This window comes from Leptonychotes weddellii, chromosome 16, assembly GCF_054177405.1.
Source record: "Leptonychotes weddellii isolate Sample4059 chromosome 16, ASM5417740v2, whole genome shotgun sequence".
NCBI classification, from domain to species: Eukaryota; Metazoa; Chordata; class Mammalia; order Carnivora; family Phocidae; genus Leptonychotes; species Leptonychotes weddellii.
Genome location: NC_138384.1, coordinates 50,168,236 through 50,174,637, shown reverse-complemented (window position 1 = coordinate 50,174,637; position 6,402 = coordinate 50,168,236). Strand labels below are relative to the sequence as shown.

The 6,402-nt window shown below is 50.4% G+C and overlaps 1 protein-coding gene across 1 annotated transcript in view; it reads right to left on the bottom strand.

The window, feature by feature from the left end:
- Positions 1-6,402, bottom strand: part of ZNF274 (zinc finger protein 274) — a 365,529-nt gene that overhangs the window by 125,255 nt on the left and 233,872 nt on the right. The window lies entirely within an intron of this gene.

The following is a 6,402-nucleotide window of genomic DNA, read 5'->3' as shown; positions in this document are numbered from 1 at the left end:
GGCTCAGGTCACGATCCCGGAGTCCCGGGATCGAGTCCCGCATCGGGCTCCCTGCTCAGCGGGGGTTTGCTTCTCCCTCTGACCCTCTTCCCTCTCGTGCTGTCTTTCATTCTCTCTCTCGCAAGTAAATAAATAAAACCTTTTTAAAAAAATAAATAAATAAATAAAAAATAAAGTATGTCTGTTTTAGTAGAATATGTGCCAGTATAGGATTGCCAGATTTCGCAAATAAGTAATACAAGAGACACAGTTGGACTCGAATGTCAGATAACAACGATGTTTTTTAGTATTAGTGTTTCACATTTAGTGTATTTTTTAAAACCTGGAAAATATGCAGTGGTATACGTAATTTTCGGTGTAGCTATGTCCCACAGTAGGTTGCCAGATTTGGTAAATAAAAATGCAGGATGCCCACCTGAATTTAAATTCCAGGTAAACAATAAATACTTTTTTAGTATAAGTGTGTCCCATATTTATTATATTTTAAAATCTTTTTACTAATACTACATTTAGTATAACTAATTTTTGATATATGTATGTGTCAGAATAGGATTGCCAAATTTAGCAAATAAAAATATAGGACAAGTCCTAGTTAAATTTGAATTTCACATGAATAATTTTTTAGTATAAATATGTCCCAATAGTATATTTTGGATATACTAAATAATAATACTAAATACTATGTTAATTACGAACAGTGTATCTTATTATTATTTGTTCTAATAGTATATTTGGGACATATATATTTTTTAAGAGTTTATTTATTTGACAGAGAGAGACACAGCGAGAGAGGGAACACAAGCAGGGGGAGCGCGAGAGGGAGAAGCAGGCTTCCCCTGAGCAGGGAGCCCGATGCAGGGCTCGATTCCAGGACCCTGAGATCATGACCTGAGCCGAAGGCGGACGCTTAACGACTGAGCCACCCAGGCGCCCCTATTTGGGACATACTTAAACCAAATTCTAATACCAAATACTCTTCTAAATACTAATGCTATATTTTAGTATAAGCACATTCCAGTAGTATTTTTGGAATATACTTATACTAAAAAGTTATTTATCTGAAATTCATATTGGGGGCAAGGTAATGATTCAAGGGGGTTTCACAGCTCTGGGACTGGGCTCAGGGTGGCTGTAGCTGCCCAGTGCTGAGATGCAGTAGCAGGAGGATGTGAGTGGGATTGGGGACCTAACAAAGGAGATGGGAACCCCACCTCCAGGAGCTTTGGACTGAATGCCATTTCTGCTGGACAGCAGTGCCTACCAGGTGCTGTTTAGGTGGGGAGTGAGGGGAGCACATCAGTGAGCAGGACTGATGTGGCTTTGACGTTGGAGGGCCCACAGTTTATGCCCCCGTAAACAAGTAAGGCAGATGCTTGCTGGAAGTATGAGTGCCTTAGAAAAGATAAAACTAGGCATGGAAATATAAAGTCTCAGGAGTGACAAGAGGGGCTACTTAGCTGTGTGGTCAGGGCTGGGCCTCTGTCTCATCTCCTGCTGGACGCTGGTCCCTGGAGTGTTGTATTCAAGCAGGTGCTTGCTGTGTGCAGAAGCCACAGATGGGACAATAAAATCCAAGTGCTGAGGGCTCATCATTCTCCTTCTTGCAAGTTATGCACTTACAGTGACATGAGTTCCCTGGCTCATTTTCTTGGTAGCTGAAATTGGCCTGAACCTTTGGACTTATTTATGCATTTATAACTCTGCAACGCACCTCAGGAAATTGCCCTTGAGAGAACATTCACTTAGTTTGTTTCTAGAGCCAGAGTGAAAGGCATCATCATCATTAGGCAGCTTGAATGCTAGATCCACTGGGAGGCAGTCTGGTACCAGACACAGGTTTCCAAACATTTTGTAAGCAGCAGAAACTTTTGTCCCAAATGACGCTGAGGTAGATCACTACGTAAGTTAGCTAGAAGCTGTACTGTTGTGATTGCCAGGGGTTGGAAGGAGGAGGACTGCAGAGTGCACCAACAGGCATGGGGTTTCTTTTTAGGGTAATGAAAATGTTCTGGAATTAGTGGTGATAGTTGCAAAAGCCTGTGAATATGCTAAAAAGCACTGAACTACACACTTTAAATGGTTGAGTTATATGCTGTGTGAATTATACATCAATAAATATCATTAAAAAGAAGCAGAACTGTTTGGGTTGTAGGAAGATCTGGTGTGGCCATATCACACTCAAAAATCAACTCCAGATGAATCCGGGACTTGAAGCCAAACACAAAATATTAAAACTTTTTTTTTTTTTTAAAGATTTTATTTATTTATTTGAGAGAGAGAGAATGAGAGAGAGAGAGAGAGCATGAGGGGGGGAGGGTCAGAGGGAGAAGCAGACTCCTCGCTGAGCAAGGAGCCCAATGCGGGACCCGATCCCGGGACTCCAGGATCATGACCTGAGCTGAAGGCAGTTGCTTAACCAACTGAGCCACCCAGGCGCCCCAAAATATTAAAACTTTTTGTGGGAAATATTTGAAGATATTTGAGTTTTGGAAAACATTTGGCATCTTCTAGTTCAGTTGACCATCTGCACACCCTGGGACCTAGCGTCTGCCGACTTAGGGATGCTCAGGCACCACTGTCAGAAAAGCCAAACACTCATTGGAGAAGGAGGGGTGCGTTGTGCTCTGTTCACATAGTGCGATATTCTACACCAGTGAAAAAACGTCGTCTACAACAGAAGCCAGAACACTTGTTCTGCAAAGGGCCAAATAGTGAATATTTTTGGTTTTGTTGGCCATATGGTCTCTATCACAGCTACTCAGCTGTGCTGTTGTAGCTCGAAAGCAGTCATAAACAATGCTCAGAAAGACAGGGTTGGCTGTGTTCCAGTAAAACTTTTTTTTTTCTTTATGTAGGATTGACCTCATGACCCTGAGATTGAGAGTTGCATGCTCTACTGACTGAGCCAGCTAGCCAGGCACCCCTCCAATAAAACATTATTTATCAAAGTAGGCAGTATTTTGCCTTCAGGATGTAGTTCACGGACCCTGAATTACAACATGGATGAGTCTTTGCCTTGTCCAGAACATCCTTGCCCCAGATGGCAGATGGGGCCTCCGCTCTGACATCAGCTCCTCAGAGAGGCTTCCCTGACCACGTCAGCTGAAGCAGCCCCGAGAGCTCTCTCAAGTCCCCTCTGCTTAGTTCTTCCTGGCACCTTTTACTTTTTAGATTATTTTTGTGTTGACTTGTTTTATTGACTTTTCTCTGTGCTGTGGGGCCTGACTTGGACCTATCCCCACTCCCCTAAGGAAGTCTCTTGTGGAGGAGACCAGATCAAGGGCAAGTAAGAGTTGTATGGAGGGCCCAGAATACATGGGGAAACTGAACTCCTGGTGGGTTTTCCAGGTCACTCTCAGCTTTTGCCTTCAGGAGTTGATGGAGAAGGCGGCGTGTTAGCTTTCTGACTTAGGTCAGAAAGCGAGAGGTGCATAAGCTTGAAGCAGGTTAACCCTTTAGACCAGGTGGAGGGCCATTACCAGGTGACCACGTCCCAGACTCTGCTAAGTAGGGTGACTGCCACCCCGCCACTGGCCCAGGACTGAGGCTGTCCATGGAATGTGACGGAACTCGGGTGGGTCAGTCCCCAAGCTCTGTCCTGGCTCATGTAAACCTGAGAAGCAGCCTGTGCCTGAGCCCCCACTCCACGCCTCCCTTGTTCTCACTCCTTCCCTCCCTGCCCAGGTCAGTTACTCACTCACCCCTGCCAGCCTTGGCGACAAGACCCAGTTCCTGTCCTTCCTTCAGACCCTGGCCAGTGGCCTCATGTGCTCCCGCGGCCCAGCTAGTGGTCCACTTTGGGTGGCCCTGAGTGAACATCTTGGCCCAAGATGAGGATTGTGGGAAGCCTGGCATCTCTCTGGCCAGCTGGGGCTAAGCCAGGCCAGCATCTGTGCTGAGTCCTCTCCATGTCACTCCCAATGAACACTAGAGAAGATGGAAGCCATCCTCTAGGAGACAGAGAGCCAAACACCCACTAACATAGTAGGCCTCCTGAGCGACTTACTCTGGGACCATGAAAGGCTTGCTAGGCCCAGCAAATTGGGGCAGGTCGGGGTCAGCCTCACCGCCCCGCCCCCCCCCCCCAGGCCCTGGCTGATGTAGGAAAGACGTTAAGGTTCGAAGCTGACGGCCAAGAAAGAATTCTTGAGGGGCGCCTGGGTGGCTCAGTTGATTGAGCGACTGCCTTCGGCTCAGGTCATGATCCTGGAGTCCCGGGATCGAGTCCCGCATCGGGCTCCCTGCTCGGCAGGGAGTCTGCTTCTCCCTCTGACCCTCCTCCCTCTCATGCTCTCTGTCTCTCATTGTCTCTCTCGCAAATAAATAAATAAAATCTTAAAAAAAAAAAAAAGAATTCTTGAGACGTCTTTGGTGCAAAAAGGTGGTTTTATTAAAGCACGGGGACAGGACCCGTGGGCAGAAAGAGCCGTACTGGGGTCGTGAGGAGTGGCTGATTATATACTTTGAAGTTGAAAGGGGGTTAGGGATAGTGTGAGTCTCTAAGGAATTTGGAAGCAAGATTTCCAGGATCTTGAGGGGGCTAGCTATTGTTGGGAAAGGGTCATTTATTACCGTCTAATAAAACCTGAGTCATGAGACCCTTCAGATGTATATCGGTGGGCCATATGCTTGGGGGATGATTGCCAATGTGTATCTTGCGGGGTAGAGGTAAAGGAAGTTTCCAAAGGAAATTTTGTACGTTGAAGTAGACTTATGGGGTCCTGGGTAGGGCGGGTTGGGGGCGGTCAGGCTAGGATTGTCTTTGCCCTTAGCAAAGTATTAACTTCGAGGCAGTTGAGTCCCTAGAGGAATGTCACTCTGCCTGTTTCAAGGACTTGTCAATGGGCTATAGATAGTAAGGAAATTTAATAATTTTCCTTCTGCCTTTGTTTCCCACATCATTGGCCACCCCTAGTGATTCCCGGACCCTGCAGGGCTTGCTGGAGCTGGTGGCCCGGGGCAGAGCCAGGGCTGGTCTGAGTCAGGCACCGCACACCCCACACCTTGCCAGACTGGGTGACCCCGGGAGTATCCAGAACCTCACCAGGCTTTCTGGGCCGGGTCGTCTGGGCCAGGTCCAGGGCAGGTCTGGGTCAGGACCCAGAGACCCTGATCCTGCAGGCCTAGGTCAGCCCCCACATCTCCCGGGCCCTGCAGGAATTGCTGGGCTGAGTGGCTGGGGCAGGTCAGGGTCAGGCACCATGGCCCAGCACATGCCGGCCTCGGTCACCCGCAGATCGTGCAGGACCAGGTGGGCTCAGTACACTAACTTCTCGGGTTTACATGAGCCAGGACAGGCTGGGGACTGGTCCAGGTGAGGCCCCATACACTAACACGGTGCCAGCCCTCACCACCCCAGTGTCTTCTGGACCTGCAGGGCTGGCTGGGCCTGGAAAGTGGGGGTAGTTCCAAGTCAGGCCCCACAGCACAGCATCCTGGCCCTCTAGCTTCTCCTGGACCCTGCAGGGCTTGCTGGAGCTTATGGACCGAGGTCATTCTGGGTCAGGCCCCACAAACCCAGCATCACGCCCACCCTGGTCCTCCGACATCTCCTGGAACCTTCAGCACTGGCTGGGTCTGGAGGCTCGGGGCTGGTCTGGATAAGGACCCAAATGGCCCACACCTGCAGGCCCTAGCCAGCCTGGCGTCTCCCGGAATCTGCGGGGCTTGCAGGGCCCGATGGCCTCAGCGCAGGTCCAGGTCAGGCCCCACGCACCGTACCCCATGCTGGCCCTAGCCATGCCCAAGGTCTCGGGGCACCTCCCAGATCCTGCAGGGCTTGCCAGGCCTGGTGGTCTGGAGCAGATCCTGTCAGCTGCAATCACTGCGCCTCCTGCTGGCCCTGCAGGGTCCTCCTTCCACAGCACAGCAGCCAGGCCACGGTGTCCCTGAGTTCTCTGCTCACCTGCACCCCATCTGTACCCTGGCCATCTGTTCTTGGAGTGGTCTGGGAGGCCACCTTAGGGCACATGTGGCCCTGCAGGAGCCAGGGCCAGTGGGGAACAGCAGGGTGGTGGGCTAGTGGGGTTCTGCTCCAGAAACGGGAGTCTGAGGGGCCGGGAGCACCCCTTCTAGGAAGTGAGTACTGGGGACATGGCCCATGCCCTGCAGGGCACAGGGATGGGTTGCGGCACTTACAGCTGTGGCAGGTGACAGAGTCCATTGTGGACGATTTAGGGAAGGGCTGGGAGCAGGCCGCTCACTCTGCCCAAGCCTGGAAGGCAGGACAGAGACGGGGCTCTTCAGAGAGGATGGGCAAGAGTAGCCACATGGCTAGGGCAGAGGCGGCGTGGGAGACGCAGGATCGCAAGCCGGCGGAGGCCGGTCTGAGTACATCCAGAGCGGTTTGGACTCTACTGGGGGGTAATGAGGAGGCTGAGGAAGGGAGTGAATGGCCCCAGT